Source organism: Sphaerodactylus townsendi, linkage group LG04, assembly GCF_021028975.2.
Source record: "Sphaerodactylus townsendi isolate TG3544 linkage group LG04, MPM_Stown_v2.3, whole genome shotgun sequence".
Classification (NCBI taxonomy): domain Eukaryota; kingdom Metazoa; phylum Chordata; class Lepidosauria; order Squamata; family Sphaerodactylidae; genus Sphaerodactylus; species Sphaerodactylus townsendi.
The window spans coordinates 32741090-32760787 of record NC_059428.1 but is presented as its reverse complement, the minus strand read 5'-3'; the positions used below and the strand labels follow the sequence as shown (position 1 = coordinate 32760787).

At 48.7% G+C, this 19698-nt stretch overlaps 1 long non-coding RNA gene across 1 annotated transcript; it reads left to right on the top strand.

Annotated features, from left to right (window-relative positions):
• Positions 1 to 9881: 9881 nt before the first annotated feature.
• Positions 9882 to 10795, top strand: LOC125431872. Its single transcript, XR_007244350.1, has 3 exons — positions 9882 to 9937; positions 10281 to 10358; positions 10716 to 10795. It is a non-coding gene; the product is annotated as an uncharacterized LOC125431872 (long non-coding RNA).
• Positions 10796 to 19698: the final 8903 nt, after the last annotated feature.

Below are 19698 nucleotides of genomic sequence, written 5' to 3'. Positions count from 1 at the left end.
ATCGCAGATAATGTTGGCAGAAGAAAATTTAAGAAATATGCCAGAGACAGGGTATTGAATTCTGCCAAACAGACACCCAGACAACCACTTCCCGTTACATTTACAATAGCAATAAATTGGCGATAGCAATCAGTGTTGCATTTTATCTTGTACAATTCAAGCTGCTCTAACTGCCTGGAAGATGTGACATCCCGGAAATGGTAGGGGTTGTTGAGAGAAGGCGTACTCTAGAAATCAGAAGTGTACAGAGCCAACGAACCATGCCATTAGTTTCACATGAGCAGTTGAGACTTTGCACTTGCGTTTTTTTGAGCAGCGTGATCCATAACAAGCTACTTCAGAAAGGCAGGGCTTTCAGAACTAGTCTGTGGTTTGGAATGCTGCTCAAATTAAGAAGTAAAAGCCCTACCATAGCCCCTTGGACTTCTATCATAATGTATAAAATCACCCCCAGCCTGATCAGGCAGGAAGGAAGAAAGTGGAACTAAAGGAAAGATTGTTATTGACCATGGAGCAGCTCTCCCCTTTTGGTTACTTTTGAGGACAGATTAGATAGCTGGGCCAAAACTAACAAAATTAATAACAACAGAGATAAATGTAAGATACTACCCCTAGGCAGAAAAAATGAAATGCACAGATGTAGGATGGGTGACACTTGGTGAAAGGTAATTGGGAGTTTTAGTAGACCACAAATTGAACACGAGTTAGCAGTGTGATGTGTCAGCTAAGAAAGCCAATGCAATTCTGGGCTGCATCAGCAGTAGAGTGTCTAGATCAAGGGACGTAATAGTTCCACTCTATTCTGCATTTGTCAGTCTTCACCCGGAATACTGTGTCCAGTTCTGGTGTCACAATTCAAAAAGGATATTGACGAGCTGGAACAGGTGCAGAGGAGGGCAACCAAAATAGTAAAAGGTCTGGATTCCATGCCCTGCGAGGAGCGGCTTAGGGAGCCAGGTATGTTTAGTCTGGAAAAGAGAAGGGTAAACATTTAAACAATTGAAGGGACGGCATGTTGAAGATGGAGCAAGCTACTCCAGAGACTAGGGCCCCTTCTGCACACGCAAAATAATGCGTTTTCAAACCACTTTCACAACTGTTTGAAAATGGATTTTGCTATTCCGCACAGCTTCAAAGAGCACTGAAAGCAGTTTGAAAGTGCATTATTCTGCATGTGCGGAATGAGCCTAGAACAAGGAGTAGTGAATTCAATGTACAGGAAAAGAGATGCTACTTGAACATCAGGAAGAACTTCCTGATGGTAAGGGCTGTTCAGCAGTGAAGTTCACTGACTTGGAGCACTGGCGTAATGCCCATTGGGCAGGGGGGCAGCTGCCCAGGGCATCACCTTGTGGGGGGCATCAAAATGCTGGGTTCGTTTTTGGGTATTTTTAGTGGTTAAGAACATAAGAACATAAGAACAAGCCAGCTGGATCAGACCAAAGTCCATCTAGTCCAGCTCTCTGCTACTCGCAGTGGCCCACCAGGTGCCTTTGGGAGCTCACATGTAGGATGTGAACGCAATGGCCTTCTGCGGCTGTTGCTCCCGATCACCTGGTCTGTTAAGGCATTTGCAATCTCAGATCAAAGAGGATCAAGATTGGTAGCCATAAATCGACTTCTCCTCCATAAATCTGTCCAAGCCCCTTTTAAAGCTATCCAGGTTAGTGGCCATCACCACCTCCTGTGGCAGCATATTCCAAACACCAATCACACGTTGCGTGAAGAAGTGTTTCCTTTTATTAGTCCTAATTCTTCCCCCCAGCATTTTCAATGAATGTCCCCTGGTTCTAGTATTGTGAGAAAGAGAGAAAAATGTCTCTCTGTCAACATTTTCTACCCCATGCATAATTTTGTAGACTTCAATCATATCCCCTCAGCCAGCCTCCTCTCCAAACTAAAGAGTCCCAAACGCTTCAGCCTCTCCTCATAGGGAAGGTGCTCCAGTCCCTCAATCATCCTTGTTGCCCTTCTCTGCACTTTTTTCTATCTCCTCAATATCCTTTTGAGATCGTGACCAAGAACTGGACACAGTACTCCAAGTGCGGTCGCACCACTGCTTTATATAAGGGCATGACAATCTTTGCAGTTTTATTATCAATTCCTTTTCTAATGATCCCCAGCACAGAGTTTGCCTTTTTTCACAGCTGCCATGCATTGAGTTGACATTCCCATGGAACTATCAACTAAGACGCCTAAATCCCTTTCCTGGTCTGTGACTGATAGCACTGACCCCTGTAGCGTGTATGTGAAGTTTGGATTTTTTGCCCCTATGTGCATCACTTTACATTTTGCTACATTGAACTGCATTTGCCATTTTCTGAGCTCCACTACCATCTAATAATTCTCCTATCAAAGGTCCGCTTGGAGCTCTTCAAGCAATCCTTTTGTGGTTCTCTACCCACCCTACATAATTTGGTATCATCTGCAAACTTGGCCACCACGCTACTCCACCCCTACTTCCAGGTCATTTTATGAATAAGTTAAAGAGCACTTTGGTCCCAAAACGGGATCCTTGGGGGACACCACTCCCGACATCTCTCCATTGTAGAGAACTTCCCATTTTACACACCCACTCTTTTGTTTCCTGTTTCTCAACCAGTTTTTTTAATCCATAGTGGAGGACTTCCCTCTTATTCCTTCATTGCTGGAGTTTTCTCTCAACAGTCTCTGGTGAGGAACTTCTTGTCAAAAAGCCTTTGGAAATCCAAGTAGACAATGTCCACCGGTTCACCCCTGTCCACATGCCTGTTTACGCACCCCTCAAAGAACTCTAGTAAGTTTTGTAAGACAGGATTTGCCTCTGCAAAAGCCATGCTGACTCTTTCTTGCCAGCAGGTCTTGCTTTTCTACATGTTTTATAATTTTTATCTTTAATGATAGATTCTACTAATTTACTACAGGAACAGATGTCAAACTGGACTGGCCTGTAATTTCCTCGGGTCCCCCCCTAGATCCTTTCTTATAAGATTGGTGTGACATTGGCACATCTTCCAGCCTCTTCAGGGATGGAGCCTACGATTTCAGGGATAAGTTGCATATTAAAGAGTGAGAACATCAGCAATTTCATGCTTGAGCTCTTTAAGAACTCTTGGGTGAATGTGCAATCTGGGCCAGGGGATTTGGTAACATTTAGTTTGTATCAATGGCTGCCAGGAACTTCTTCCCTTCTGTCTACCACTATCTTAAGCTAGTTCCTCGGATTTGCCTCTCTAAGAAGCTTGGATTCAGGTGCAGGGAATATTCCTTTCACCTCCTCTTGGGTGAAGACAGATGCAAAGAATTCATTCAGCTTCTCTGCAATCTCCCCTGCCATCTTTTAGCACACCCTTTGTTCCTTCTTTTGTCATCCTAACGGGCCTACCGGCTTCCCTTGCTGGGCTTCCTGCTTTTGATGTACTTTGAAGAACTGTTTGTTGCTGGTCTTGATGTTCGCAGCCATGTGTTCCTCATAATCCTTTTTTTTGCCTCCCCTCTTACAGCTAACTTGCTTCTCTTTTGCCACCATTTGTGTTCCCCTCTCATATTCTTCTATCAGCCAAACTGGACTTCCATTTTCTAAAAGACATATTTTTCTTTTTTTCTGGATAATTTCCCTCAACCTCTCTTGTTAACCATGGTGGCTTCCTTTTGTGCTGGGTGCTGCCTATTCTTCCTTGTAGAACTCATTCCAGCTGCTCTTTCATTACTGTGTTTTTAAATAACCTCCAAGCATCCTGGACAGTTTTGACTCTCTCTTTGATTTTCCTTTCAGCTTCCTGCGCACTCATCCCCCTCATCTTTGAGAAATTTCCCTTTCTGAAGGCTTAATGTAACTACATTAGTAGTTGCCACTTGTTCAAAGCATGTTGAGATACTGGAATCTCGAGGCCAGCATTGTGGTCGCTGTTCCCTATCGGCTCAACAACACTGACTTCCTGCACCAGGTCCTGGGTCCCACATAGAATTAGATCTAGGATCACCTCTCCCCTGGTTGGTTCCACAACCATCTGCTCTAAGCCACAGTCATTTAGCATATCCAGGAATGCTCTCTCCTTACTATGACCTGAACATGCATTTTTCCAGTTTATATGGGGATAGTTAAAATCACCCATTACCACTACATTTTTGTTTTTGTTGGCCTCTCTAATTTCTTTTTCCATCTCAGAATCCTCTTGTGCACTTTGGTCAGGGGGACGATAATATATTCCTAATATTAAACTGTCCTTCACACCTGGTTTTCCATTTTTGGCCTGCAGGGGGCGCAGTTTTTAGGCTAGCGGCACCAAAATATCAGCGTATCATCAGGAGACTGTCCTTATGCCACCCCCCAAGTTTGGTGAGTTTTGGTTCAGGGAGTCCAAAGTTATGGACTCCCAAAGGGGGTGCCCCTATCCCCCATTGTTTCCAATGGGAGCTAATAGGAGATGGGGGCTACAGTTTTGAGGGTCCATAACTTTGGCCCCCCCTGAACCAAACTGCACCAAACTTGGGGGGGAATCATTAGGGCAGTCTCCTGATGAGACCCTGAAAGTTTTGAGACCGTCTCTTCAGAAATGTGCCCCCCACCCCCAATTAACAACAATGCAGAAAACTCAATGCAGAACAAAGATTCTTGGGCAAATTTTGGGATGTTCTTGCAGGGAGGGCATTTTTGGGCGTATCAGCACCAAAATATCAGGGTATCATCTGGAGACTGTCATGATGGCACCCTCAAGGTTTGGTGCAGTTTGGTTCAGGGGGTCCAAAGTTATGGACCCTCAAAAGGGTAGCCCCATCTCCTTAGCAAAGAATGTGGGATGGGGGCTACCCTTTTGGCCTCCCTGAACCAAACTGCACCAAACTTGGGTGGTAGCATCAGGACATTCTCCTGATAATACGCTGAAATTCTGGTGCTGATATGTCTAAAAACTTCACCCCCTGTAGGCACCAATGTCCTGGTGCAAAAAAAAAATTGGTCATGGTGGAGTGGCCGCCCATGGGGGCGGGGGGGGGGCGCATCCAACTCAGGTTTTGCCCAGGGCTACAGTTTGCCCAGGGCTGCCTCGCATGTTACGCCCCTGACTTGGAGTGTGGTGAAGTCTCCTTCCTTGGAGGTTTTTAAACAGAGGCTGCAAGGCCATCTGTCAAGGGGACTTTGCTTTGATTGTGTATTCCAGCATGTCAGAGGGTTGGACTTGATAGCCCCTGAGGTCTCTTCCAACTCTATGATTCTATATTTTTGTGCATTTTAAACAAGCACATTTTAAACCATGTAACATTAGTAATTGCTAACATTTTTGGCACTTGGGATGAACAGTTATCTTTGCAGAACATTTGAAAATGGTTCCTTGAATCAGAAAATTCTTAATGATCTCCTGGGGTGTTTTTCTGTCTTAATATGTTGAGGTGGGAAAATTACTCTGATGACAAAGTGCATATATTTCTAAGGCTTCTTTCTTTCCTGGGGTGCTTTTGTTTTCACAGAAAGCAAACTGTAAGTGCTAACTGATTGGAGAATGGAAGCATTATTTACTTCTGTGCAAGTGACAATCTCCTTGAAGGAAAAGAACCCAGAGCCACGTTTCTTTGCTTACTGTCAAAAAAGCAAATGCACAAACAGCCCCACAAATGTTATTTTCAGGTTTCAAGGTAACAAATAATTAGGAAGGACTTATGAGCCTGAAATCCACAAATATTAGCAACACACACAGTCTTTTGAAGAAACAGATTATTTAAACGTTTCATTCAGAGCAATAGTCTGCAGGGATCGATTTTTAAAAGGCATTAGCTTTCTCATCAAAAGCCGCTCAAACAGCATTATACATTTCAGTTACACATGAGGCCTATTAAGCATTTACTTGTGTGCCAGTATCTGGTTATTTCTTGGATTTGCGCCTTTACTGAGAGGTCCCTTTACCAGCAGGCAGTTTAGGTAATTACCTTGGTCAGTCCTGTACTTTGCAGTCATTTAATTGCAGCAGGGTCTGGGTGGGACTTCCCTTTCCCTGTGGTGCCCCTAGACAGCGGCAATTCAGCAAAGAGGTGAAGGGAGGATGGGGCTTAAAAGGTAAGGGCAGGCAACGGAACAGGCAAGATCTTAGTCCATCTTAAACTGTTTGATACAGGTAGCAGGATTTTGTAATCCTGTAAGAAATGTGGTTAGAAATTGGAAAGACCCTGACTAATCTTTGGGCATAACGTCAGAGGTGGGATCCAGCAGGTTCTCACAGATTCCCAAGAGTCGGTTACTAATTATTTGTGTGTGCCGAGAGGGGGTTACTAATTGGTGATTTTGCCACATGATTTTTGCCTTAGTTACGCCCCTCCTCTCAGCAGTAGTGCGCAGAACTTGAAGCAGTCTGGCAGGAGGTGCACCGGCGTGCGTGGCAGCCTGCGCCTGCGTGCAGTCGTTTCCTGCCCAAGGACTGGCGCAGCGGCTGCGTCCTTGCCACAGCCCCACCCAGGAATGCCCTGCCCTGGAATGCCCGGCCACGCCCCCGCCATGCCCTGCCCAGCCCCATTGGCGCTACGCCACAGTCTGAATCCCACCACCATGGGAACCTGTTACTAAAATTTTTGGATCCCACCACTGCATAGTGTGAAACTCTGCAGGAATCTCACATATGAAAAGCTTGCTTTAGCCATTTGTAGAAGGGGAAATTGCACACGTGCACATCCTAACTGTGTTTGTTAGGCAGAGTGCTAAAACATGTAGAGGTGATAGATCTTGAGCATCAGTTGTTAAAACAGGAAGGCAACATTCATGGTCAAGGTTGCAACAAGGAACACCTGTGCCAGTCTTGGGCATAGGGATTCCAACATCCAGATATGACGTGGGGATCCCTGGAACTGTAGCTCATCTCCAAACTACAAACAGTTCCCCTGGAGAAAAGGGATGCTTTGGAGGATGGAGGTCCCTGGCCTTTCCAGGCTCCACCCCCAAATCTCCAGAAGTTTCCCAACCTGAATCTGGCACCCCTATCACCTACCCCCACTAGTGGCTTGGAGGGACCTGGCAACCCTATCTGGAAGGAGTAGAGTGATCAAAGCACCAGATAACATGGGCAGCTGGGTTCCAGGCAGAACTGTTCAAAGTGTGTTCAAGAAAGATAAAAAAGTGAAACATTCATATGAACAATTGATAGAAATAGAATAATTTAATTATGAGTTTGAATAATGAATTATTTCACAAATTATCTGTGCTGTGAGTTCCTGGGATACCCTTCCGCGCATGCAGAATAATGCACTTTCAATTCACTTTCAATGTACTTTGCAGCTGGATTTTGCTGTGCAGAATAGCAAAATCCACTTGCAAACAATTGTGAAAGTGGATTGAAAGTGCATTATTCTGCATGTGCGGAAGGGCCTTGGTTTCTAATTACACTTTGTAAGGGGGTTGAATCAAGTGACATATTTGCACCTACTTTATCAACTTGCAGGACTGAGACTTTTGCCAAGAGAGTCATCTCAGGGAAAGAGAATGGAACCCTTCAAGATCAGCCTGGTGTCTTGAAAGTTAGCTTGGTGGAAAAAGAGAATGTCCTGTCCAATCACAAGTGACTCAAGATGACCCCAACGTATTTAAAGCAAGAGATGAGCAGAGATGTTTGTTATTGCCTTGCTCCATGGAGCAACCCCAGTCTTCCTTGGTAGTCTCCCCTCCAATTGCTGACTGACTGTGATCGACTTTGTTTAGCAACTGTCCCTTATGAACTTAGGCCAAATTGGCCTTTTCTGGCTTGTAGAAGAAAGCTTAGTAGGATAAGCCCAAAATCTACTACCAGAAGCATCTGCCTCACTCTGGGCGTTTTCCCACTTACCTTCTGCCCCCGTGCTACTGTAGGCAAGTAGCGCGGGGTCCCCTGGCACTCCCCATTACAGGGGCGGCAACAACGCAGCCGCCCCAACGCTGACGCTGTCGCGCCCCCTCAGTGCACGACGTTCCTGGCGCCTTTTAAAACGGCGCCTTTTGATGACCCCGCGCAGAGCGCGGAGTCGTGGGGAAGCCCGGGCGCGCATCAGAAATGACGTGCACTGGGAGTAGTGCGCAGTGACCCCTCACCCAGGCAAGTGGGGAACCGACCTCTGTACACTATTAGATGGAGGAGGAGAAGGAGGAGGAGGGGAGGAGTTTGAATTTATACCCCACCTTTCTCTCCAGTAAGGAGACTCAAGGTGGCTTATAAGCTCCTTTCCCTTCCTCTCCCCACAACATGCACCTTGTGAGATAGGTGGGGCTGAGAGAGTTCTGTCAGAAACACATGTCTAAGACCTTTAAAGAATTTGTCTAAGACCTTTAAAGAATTTGGGCAAAGCTTGGTGAAGAATCAGCAAAGTTTATTTAAGATACGTTTCTTGCAAGCAACGGGCGTCTGTCAACAGAGAGAGGCGCACCTAACAGTCACAAACATCATGCATATATTCCCTTCAGATGAGTGGGCGTTCTCCCTCCCCTTGACTCCCATTGGGAGGGCCAAGGGTTTACAGACTAAGGCATGGTCCAATTACAGACATTGTCTCTGTCCCCTATTTGCCCTTCCACTTCCAAGAATTGTTCTCAACTTTCCACTTATTACCTCTTCTGGGCGTTTTCGCACACACTGTTTGTTGCAGATCTGGCATGTGAGGTCGTCGCAGTATCACACATCTGTTCGCACACACTTAAGCCGAAATGTGTGCCGACCCCCTTTTTGTGCCACATTCCAGCCGTTGTTCCACATTTTTCCTGTCGCTCGATACTTGTGCAACTTTTTGGGAAAACGCAGTTTCCCCCCAGAATTTGGTGCCTAGTTGCGAAACAAATGTGGAGCGAAAGTGGATCAGGCGGCAGCGAGGGTTTACGCCCAGCGTGTGACGAGATTTGATCCATCCAATGGGAGTGCGACGGGGCGTTCTGGCTGCGCGCGCACATTCCTTTGTTCCTTTTGCATCTCACTCGCCTCCCCCCCTCATACCGTTCGGTCGTGTGCGCCTTGCCGCTCGACCCACCGAGGCCTCGTGGCCCCGTTGCACGGTGATATTTGCCCAGCACGGTGACTCGTCAGCTCGTTTCCTGCCCCGTTACGCGGCGCAACGTTTCAAGAGTCTCGCTAACGGGATGGGAGGAAACTTCGGCGCACAAAACAATCGGCCGCCATTTCGGGTAAGGGTCCGGGTAGTATCATGGCGGCCGGAGGAGACGAAGGACCTCATTGCCGTGTGGGGAAAGAGGAAGTTCAGCGCTTCGCTGAAGTCCTCGTGACCGCAACTTGGGCGATGTTTGAGAGGGTGGCAGATCAAATGCGCGAAAGGGGGCACAACAGGACGTCCGCTGGAGTGCAGGACGAAGGCAAAGACTTTGAAAAGGGACTTTAAGCCGGATACACCAGCACAACAACACTTCAGGGAATGGGCCTCGGACAATGCCCTTCTATGAGGAGCTCGAGCAGATGTTGGGGGGACAGGACGATCAACCCCCCGCATCAGCTCCGGGCGACAGAGATGCGCGTCGTGACAGCTTCTCCAGACGCGGCCGCGCGGGATTCCACCAGCGTTGGGAGCAGAGACTTGGAGACCATAGACGCGAGACCCCTGCAGGTTTCCACCCCATCCCCTACATCCCGGGGTGAGTTTTCCTATACTTCTGCCTGATACCCCCGGATGCAGCGCTTGCTCTGTTGTGCCTCTCTTGTGATGGGGCACTCCAGACTCTGCACGCTTCACTTCTGGGTTGGTTTAACTGTGGTCCCCGCTCATGTCCTATTTCTCTGTAAAGATGCGGATGTGCAGGGGAAATGCTTGCATTCCCGCTGTCGCTGTTGTTGCACAGTGCAGTGGACTACAGGGTGAATCCTCAATTCTCCCCTCTCTCCTCTTTGGTCAACGGTTCTGCACGCAGCTACTGAACTTATGCGCTTTTCGCCAACAGTTTCCACCTCAGAAATCAGCAATTCTCCAGAGGACGATGCCACGCAGATCCCTATGTCGCAGATGAGTGGTGAGTTCATTGGCTGTTTAGCCTGCTGGTGTAAGGCCATGCTTTGTGGTGTTCCCACGACACACAACAGTGCACATTCAATGGTTTCCTGCCAGGAGAGCGATGCAGGGAGCAATGGTCCTCACAGGCTTGGCGGGCATGTGAGGTGACCACAACAGGATGCCTCTTAGCCATTGCATGTTAGTGCTGCGTGTCTGCGCCCTGCCAGGGTGGTGTGCTGCTGAACGATTGGGCGCGACCAAATACCCTGCAGCTCAGCACTCACAGCGCCAATGCGTTAGTGCTTGTCCAAAAGGAAGAAAAGTGATGAGTGCGGCCTCATGTTCTTTCTCCTTCATGGCAGCTCTCTTTGCAGACACCTCTGGTGACATGAATGATGTCCTTGACCATCCTATTGCTGGGAGTTCTGGTGCAAATGAAGGTGCGTTGAAACACAAACCCCAACCCCACACCAGCTGCATTTTTTGTGGTAGGCACTCTGAGAGCATAGGACAACCACTCCATTGCACGACAAGAGAAGACAGCATGCCGCAAAAGTGAGCTGCTCATTACCGTGCCCACTGAGCTCTCACTGCTTGATTCTCAATGTGAATGCTAGGGGTTCTGATTCAGCTTATCTGCAAACCCTGGGATGCCTATGCAGATCTGCTCATGTGCTCAACAAGAAAGTGTGTCTCCCTCCATGCGAGCCTAGGGTAGATGACAGTGGATTCATAAAAGTTCCTTCCATCACCTGGCTATTAATTTTGCTTCTTTCAACAACGATGTCCTCTTACAGGCTCCACACCCCTGCCCATGATGGAACTGACTTCACCAGAGCGGAGAATGACTGCTGACAGGCGGCGTGTGCGACGTGTTGGAGTGCTTCGCTGACTTTGGCGAAGGCCATGGTGGAGCAGGGAGAGGACGAGGCAATGGAGAGGAGGCCCCGCGAGGACAGGCGGGAAAGGGAGGTGGCGTCATTCATGCAGAGCCGCGCAGAGCAAAACAGGGAGCTGTCATCGCTGAGGCTGGCCATCGACAGGGGGAATGACATAATGCAGACCCTTGTGACGGCTTTGCTGCAGCGCATGGGCTCCTCGGGTGGCAGGGGTGCTGGGGGTTCATTGGGCGCCTCTGCTCCGCGGTCGCATCACAAACCTTGCCTGCCCCAGCGTTTCAGCAGTGCCTGCCCACTTGTGAAATTGCTGGCCCGGCTGCAAAATCTCATTGGAGATGCGGCAGAGGTGACTTATCCCACTCTGGCTGAGGACACCGACTTGGAGTCCTGTGTGGGCGCCACGGCGCCCCTTCCATCACAGGTGGAGGACCTGATGATGGTTGGGGAGACCTCTGAGCTGTGCTGCACTCAGGTGGCTTGCCAAGAATCACAGCCAATGCACAAACGCTTGAGGAAGCCCAAAGCAAGAATGGACCTGTGAGGACCTCCCCCTGTTATTTCTCTGTCTGCCACCACCACGGGCAAAGCCCCGCCCTTCTATTACCTAGGTTAGCTTGTGATTCGCGTTTAGGCATCAGAGTTAAATTTGTTTAATATTTTAAAACAGGCTACACATGGCTGCCCTCTCAGGTAGGTTGCCAGGAGAGGATGGTCATGGAAAGCAGACAATCCTCTGCTTTGCAGAGATGTAACCAGCCAGCGACCCACCCACCCACCCACCCTTGTTTTCTCTGTCTGCCACCACCACGGCAGGACACCGCGTCGCGGCTTTTACATAGGCTATTGATGTGCGTTTAAGCATCAGAGGTTAGTTGGTTTAATATTTTAAAAAGGGCTACACGTCCCTGGCCTCTGTGGTAGGTTGCCAGGAGAGGATGGTCATGGAAAGCAGACAATCCTCTGCTTTGCAGAGATGTAACCAGCCAGCGACCCACCCACCCTTGTTTTCTCTGTCTGCCACCACCACGGCAGAACCCCTGCTTTTACATAGGCTAGTGATGTGCGTTTAAGCATCAAAGGTTAATTCGTTTAATATGTTAAACACGGCTACACGTGCCTGCCCTCTGTGGTAGGTTGCCAGGAGAGGATGGTCATGGAAAGCAGACAATCCTCTGCTTTGCAGAGATGTAACCAGCAAGCGACCCACCCACCCCTGTTTTCTCTGTCTGCCACCACCACGGCAGGACCCCCCCCCTGCTTTTGCATAGGCTAGTGATGTGCGTTTAAGCATCAGAGTTTAATTTGTTTTATGTTTTATAAACGTTATACATGCCTGTCCTCTCAGGTTGGTTGCCAGGAGAGGAAGGTCATGGAAAGCAGACAATCCTCTGCTTTGCAGAGATGTAACCAGCAAGCGATAATAAACCATATGCACAAGCATTTGTGAAAATTGCAATTGCCTTTATTGTGTGATTTAAGCAATGCATTTACAGCTAAGACAACTGAGGGCCGCGGGAGATGGGTTAGGGAAGTTTGGTGCTTGTTTCGCTGGATGCCGCGCCATGTGGTTTGCCTGCCTTCTCTGCAGCCCTCCGCTTTGCCAGGAGCCTCCTGGCGGCCCCCTCCTCCTGTTCATCCACTTCTCAACCACAGCCAGCCTGCGCTCCAGATCCCTGTCTGAAGAGTGTGGAAGATATAACACAGTGAAAAAATTTAGATGATGCAAGGCGCGGGGTCTGGTTCCTGCTGCTTGTGTCCCCCCCCCCCTTCAGAGCTCTTCAGTACCGCAGCCATCCCGCTCCATGCAGAAAATTCTGCTGCCGCGAACCCGCTTAAAACAACCCCGGCCCAGTTTTCCATGCTCACAGTTGGCATCCAGCGATGGCTCTGTCTGAGTGCCAACTGCACGTGTCGTGGTTTCTGTTGCAGAGCGCCCTGCCGTGGTTAGAGCCCCCTCTGTGTCCCTAGACATTCCTTGCAAACATGGAGAGATTGCAGAGCCAGTTAGCATTTGAAGATGCATGACACAACTCTCAGTAACATGGGCAACGTTGGCATCCAGCGGCAACACCCTTCCCAAAGAACATGGCACTCTGGGTAGGCTTACCCTCATCTTCACTGCACTGCACCTGGGTGGCCCCCCGCTCCTCTCCTCCTTGGTTTTGGTGGTGGGCGAAGCTGCTCCTGAAGGGAATAGGGGATGCATGGCTTTAAGCTCCAGATAGCCACATACATCTAATTTTTAAATTGCGCTCTCTCCCACATTCAACAGAGCCCCTGCTGTCATTGAACAGGAGGCCAGCATGTGGGGCTCCCATCAGACAAGGGTAGGCGTGGCAAACTGAATGCAAGTTTTCTATGTCTTAACTTTCTCAAGTTTGTAGTTCTTAAAGTTTGCCTTAGACTCCACACATCAAGTTTCTCAAGGTGGGGCCGGGAATATGGTGCGCTCTTCAAAGCGTCCGCTGTTGGTTAAAGAGTGTAACCTTTCTGCACGTTGATGGGTAAACTTTGCGGCAATGCAAGCAACGGGAGAGGCAGAGTGGCCTGAAACACTCACGCCACAATGCGCTCCCACCATGATTTAAATGCGCTTTGCAGCTAGACCATAAGGCCAGACTGAGAGCATGCATGTGCGGGAGGGGAGATAAACGGTGCTCACATGCCCGCTTTAATTTGCATGACTAGGGAAGTGGTAAGGGAAGAGGAGAAAGAGTGTGCCCTCCGGCCCCCTTCCTCTACTGCAGCATGCTCAAAGGGCATCACATTCCCCTCTCACTTGCCCACCCTCAGAAGACTGCACTTGGCGTGGTTGGATCAGACACAGCCTTTAAATGCTAGGGCTGGCCAAAGTAAACACAGCAATTACATTTGGGCTTGTTCATGAGAACCTGAATTGACAAGGTAAGGTTTCACATCACCAGCCGCACGCGTTGGGGGGGGGGTATGCACCACGGCCAGGGAGTGGTCTGGCTCTGGCTGTTAACCTCAAAATCCACCGCTGCACAGTGCTCATTGCTACCTGCAATTTGCTCGTTCACACAGTCACACCTCTAATCGTTGTGCTCAAGCAGACCCATTGCCGCAGAGTGCTCTGTAACACTAAAGTAGAAGTCACACTCCTTCAAGCTAAACTCACAATCTCACTGATTGGTTGGTTCTCAGTGGTGCTCAGATTAAAGCTAGCAGGTGCATTTGAAACCAGAAACTGGTTTGTCACTGCAAGAGCATGCTGTGGAAAATTACCAAACTCACCCCCCCTTCATTTCCGATGTCTGCTCGGGACCACCAGCCTTCAGCCAAGCCTCGCGCATGAGGGAGTAGTGCTTTGGCCTCCCAGCGACGCTTGGTTCTCCACCGCAGGCCGCTCTCAGCTTTAAGTACTCTTTTGAGCGCTTTCCACTTGTTTTGAATCTGAGTAGGGCTCCTGTTGTGTCCCCTCCTTGCCATGGCCTTGCTGAGGCCGGAGTATATTTTCCTGTTGGGAGCCTTCCCGCTACCCACCAGGTTCGGCGCCACCCCCCTGCTGATCACAGACAGTATCATCGCCTCCACCTCCTTCTTCTTCCACCAGTTCACACCCCGAGAGGACGACATATCGACCCTTAAGTGCTCACTGTTACTGAGGGTGATAGAATTGCGTAGAGGGGGATGGGCCAACGAGCCCGCAGAAGCGCCTTTGGAAGGGCAGCCTAGTGAGCTAACGGGAAAACGACGTGGACGTTGCATGTTTAACCCCGAACTTCCCTGTCCCTCATGCCTCCAGCGCACAGGCTGTAAAACTGCTGTTAGAGTGCTCCCAGCAAACAAGCATCCATGCGTTACGCAACAGGAGTCCTGGCAGTGTCCTATGAACTTCCAGTGCACAGTCCTCACTTAAGGCCTCACTGTTCCCACACATACCTCATAATAATACAATTTTTCGCCCAGCGTTTATAGGTCGGGCTGTCATGACCCCATCTTGGAGCTTGCCCAGGGACCATTGAATTCCAGGAGTGATTTCCTCCGCATACAAACCACCGCAAGATCTTTTTTTTCATGCTTCCCAAAGGTAGCACCGTGCACCCACTAATCAACTCATGAGACAATTCCTTTAGCAATTGAAAGGTGGTTCACCTGGATGCTGTCTCCCAGTGTGAGTGGAGAGGGAGATGTGTGGTAGAATTGAGAGACCGCGAGGCGTGTAGGTTTGGTTTATCAGTGGAAAAACTTTTATTACGGAAAATAAAAAAAAAAGAATTTTTGCACATTAGCACACACACCAATGTTACAAGACATGAACGGAGGAGACTACTGCTGCACAGGGCGGTTGCAGTAGAGGTAGGTGGCCAGGGCATTCCTCACAGCCTTCCCCCTGCCAGATGCTGATCCTCAGAGTAGGACCCCTCACCCTGGTCAATTATGATGGGCTGCTGCTCTTCCATGTGAGTTAGCAGGGGCCAGTCCGCCCATTCACTCTCCGGAGAGTCCTGATTTTCCGCTTCGCATAGGTTGTGTAGAACAACACAAGTGGCAACCAGGGAGTTAACCCTCTCCACCCTTATGGGCAACTTGTGCCACAGGCACTTCCACCTCCCCTTTAATCGCCCAAAGGCACGCTCCACAACACATCTGGCCCTGCTCATTCTTCTGTTGTACAGGCTCTATCGCGTTCCGTGGATGAAGGTATGGCTTTACAAGCCACCTCCGCGATGGGGAATGCGCCATCCGCCAAAATCAACGATTGGGACAGCCACGCCGTGAATGGACAATACAGGGTTAACTGGGAAGAAGGCACCCCTGTCCATGGCCTGTGTGAAATGGCAACCCCTGAAAATGTGCGCGTCGTGGCTTCTACCGGGGTGACCAATGTCCACCTCAAAGAAGCGTCCTTTGTCATCGCAGAAACAGCCATAAGAACAATGGAGGCCACCCTCTTCCTGTTGATGTAGTCCCGCTTGGAAGCGTCCGATGGGTTTAGAATCTGTATGTGGCACCCATCAATTGCTCCGACGCACTGTGGGAAGCCTATGTTGGCAAATCAGCGCATAACCTGGAGGTTGTTTGGGAAAAACAGACAGTTAGTGTCATGGCGCCATTGCTCTGTGTCTCTGAACAGCGGCAGGGTGAGGCACATGAGTGCGCTATGGGACGATTCTGCAGGCATGCCCTTGCCATGGGCGCTACTCTCCTCATCAGAGATCCTGCTCTGAATTTTCTTCATTTCCTCTCTTCTCTATTTTTAATACAGAAAAGGCGGGAGGGCCAATTGGCTGAATGGCCCTCCCTGGATTAAAATCTGGGCCCGTCCTGGTACCGCAGCACTGCCAGGACAGGCCCCAGTTTAAAAAGATGCTGCCGCACCAAATTCACCCATAAACCTGCTCTGGGTTGTGGTTGCCCAGTGCCTGGCAGCTGTATCAATACAGTGTGCAATGCCAGGCGGCTTAGCGAAACCGCCCCTTAAGGAGTGGTGTCGGTGGGCGCCATTTACCCAAGATACTCAAATGCGAATACAAATTCGTAACTCCATATCTGCCTCACCCCCTGCGATCACGGTGAGGATATCTGCCCCTGGGTGGAACCTTCCCCAGCCCTTCCTCCCAAAACTGGCCCCAGAATGTTCAACATTTTTGCCCTCTCTGACCTGGCGCACCCCACAGCTCCCTTTTTCTTCCAAAATTAGATATGCATACCCACAATTCCTGGGCGGTCCGCTCTGGGTTCGAACGGCGCAAAGACGCATCCCGATGACGTTGTTGAAGCCTACCCACCACGGGAGTCAGCCTCCCCGTCCATTTCGAATAAAATAAAGAAAGGGGAACATGTGTCCCCACTGCCTGGACTCTGTGTAATCAAACTCCAGAAAATTCGAAACTGTACCTCAGGGCCACCAGACCCAAGCAGACACGCACTCCAAAAAAGTGAGAGTGTGCAACGACTGGTAGCACTATCAAACCCGCTGTCAGCCTACCTTCTCCACTGGATCCGCAAACCGGACAACCCTCTTGAACAGGATGTTCTTCACGGCTTCACAGAATTCATGGACAGCCTCGAAAGCGGTGGTGGTGCCCACTCCAAACTGCTGCCGCACCTCCCTGAAGGAGTTGGGACTGGCCAGATACCAAATGGCCATCCCCACTCACATTTCCACCGGCAACGCCGCCCGCATGCGTGTGTCTTGGCCTCAATGCTGGTGCTAGGCTGTCAACGATCCTCTGGAACGTTCCTCTGCTCATGCGGAAGTTCTTGAGCCATTCCTCATCGTTCCATGATGACCACACGCAGTTATACCACCAGTCCCTGCTACGGTGCGGTACACCCAGAAGCGGCGCTGGGCGTGGGGGCGGCGGCCAAGGCAACCTAACGGTATGAAAGACCCATCGGCGCAGCCTGGGCGCCCACTGACCGGCGAAAGTGCAGAAGCCTCCGCGGGCAAACTATCATGCACATCCGTGGCGTGCATGAAGGCTTGTGCGGCAGACACGACCCTCGTCCCACAGTGGCAGGCCAGAAGCGTCACAACCAGAAGAAGCAGCTCTGTCTTCCTCTGGTGTCCTGGAGGCATTCGGCGACCTGATGGCTTTCCATCAGATATTCTGCCCACAAAGCAGTTCTGTAAGCAAAAGCGGGGGCACAACTAGTGAGAGGGCAAACCTACTTAACCAGGTAGCAGTACTCGGACTCCTTTGTGCTTAACGCTGAGAACTCCTCGAGGCTACTTTCGATATGAAATGGCTTAATTTAGATCACGCCTCAATCAACGCGAGATGTATCGAAAGCTAATCGGCGGCCAATCAGGGGTTTCACTCCACCCACGTCATGGCCTCATCAGTGACAACGAGGCAACGCCCTCATCGGGTGACGCAAGGAACGCGGTAGCCCACCCCCCCGACCGCCTAAGCGACCGGGCGCAAGCCACCTCAGATTCGCTGCTTGCAACTGCATTCCTGTGAGATGTAAAAACATCGGACTCGCGAAGCAAGGGGAAGATATGTGACTACAGAAAATAAGTGCAAATGCCATCGAAGCCACTTAAACTACATTAAAAAGGCAAGGAATCAATGCGGTTCGCTTTTATTCTGGAACAAAAAGTGTGTGCGAAAACGCCCTTCTATCTGTCTGTTGGAAAGGTCACCTTTGTTCTTTTCTAGCACCCACTCAAAACTCCCTTCACACCCCCTTCCCCAGCGCACAGCTTCTGCTCTACTAGTCTAAGACTTGTTTTCTATACTTTTGTGGTTAACATGTCTTGCGACTTCTTTGTTCATTTTTCCGATATACCTACTAGATAAGCTGGCTATATGCGGTTTGGCGTTTCCTACTGCACAACCCACTCTTTGCCCGTTTGACCTCCTAACATTAGTCTATTTAGCTTTTCATAAAGCAAGAAAGAAAAATACAATTTGCCCCTAACATGCTAGATTATAGGGATACATATAAATCCATATTTCATGCTTAAATGATATACATATATAGATACCGAAAAAGCCACATACTAAGTTATAGGACTACATATAAACCCATATTTCATTCTTAATGATATATATTGAAAAAGCAATATTTCTTTATCACAGTTCTAAAGAACTGTGACTAGCCCAAGGTCACCCAGCAGGAATGTAGGAGTGGGGAAACACATCTCGTTCACCAGGCAAGCCTCCGCCACTTAGGTGGAGGAGTGAAGAATCAAACCCGGTTCTCCAGATTAGAAGCCACTTGCTGTTAACCATGACACCACACTGGCTAACCTGGAGCACCATCATTCAAAACATGTAGCTGTTGTTTCTTGCTGCATGCAAAACAGCTAACTAAAAGCAATTTCCTCACATCGGAGTTTGTTTTGTAACTAACAGAGCATTATTTCCGTGCAAGAAGAAACCTCATAATTTGATGTGCAATTGTGTGGAAATGATGTGGCAGTTAAATAGACCATGAAATGTTACAGAGATGTCAACATTATTTTGTTTAGAAACTTGTGATCCTACTTGTCATTTTCATAGCAAAAGAAAAAAATACAGCTTTACTGGTTTTGGTTTGTAAATGTGGATTGGCCCCACCCCCTTCCCTGCTTGCTGTTTTAGATCTGAATGTCATCAATACATCTTGGTATCGCAGCCAAGGAGCGTTGATTGTTTTTGTTCCGTCTCTTTTACTCTGAAGTTTGATTTCAAAGACTGTGTTTCATCTCAATTTACATTTAAAAAATCCCGGAAGAAGTAAATATGACTTGGCTGAATCTCATTCTCTCATCAGCAGAAAGCCTGTCATACGAAAACAAGTTTCTTCTGCACTATCAACAATTGCTCTGTGCAGAAAACTGGTTCGGGATAAAGATGAAGGCATACCACGCAGGGCGAGGTTTGCTCTTTGTTAAATAGGTACTGCAAGTACATATATCTTGAAAGAAAAGCAAACCAGCTGTGCGCCATTGCTCATTAGAGAAATGAAGCTGTGTAGCTGTTAACAAACTATGCCATGAGCTTAAAGTCTCTGATGCAAAACTAATTTTAGCCTGCGCCTCAACAGATGACCTTAGATAATTCCCACAGTGTCCCAGTATCAGCCTTAAATCTGTAAACCAGGACTAATAATGGTACAGTGTTTCAAATGTTGAACTAAGACCTCTGTGAACAAATCCCAACCCTTCTGTAAAGATTGCTGGGTGACCTTGGGTCAGTCAGTCATTCTTTTACTTAGTTTTATCTACCTCACAAGGTAGTTATTGTGAGCACAAAATCAAGTAGGGAAGAAAGATGCACAGTGCTTGGAGCTCAACAGAAGGACAGTTTAAAAACATACTAAGGCGGATTCTGCATGGGCCAAAAACAGTGGTGTGAAAACTGTGTAAACCCTTTTACACAGTTTTAAACCATTTTACACCGTTTTCACACCATTTACACAC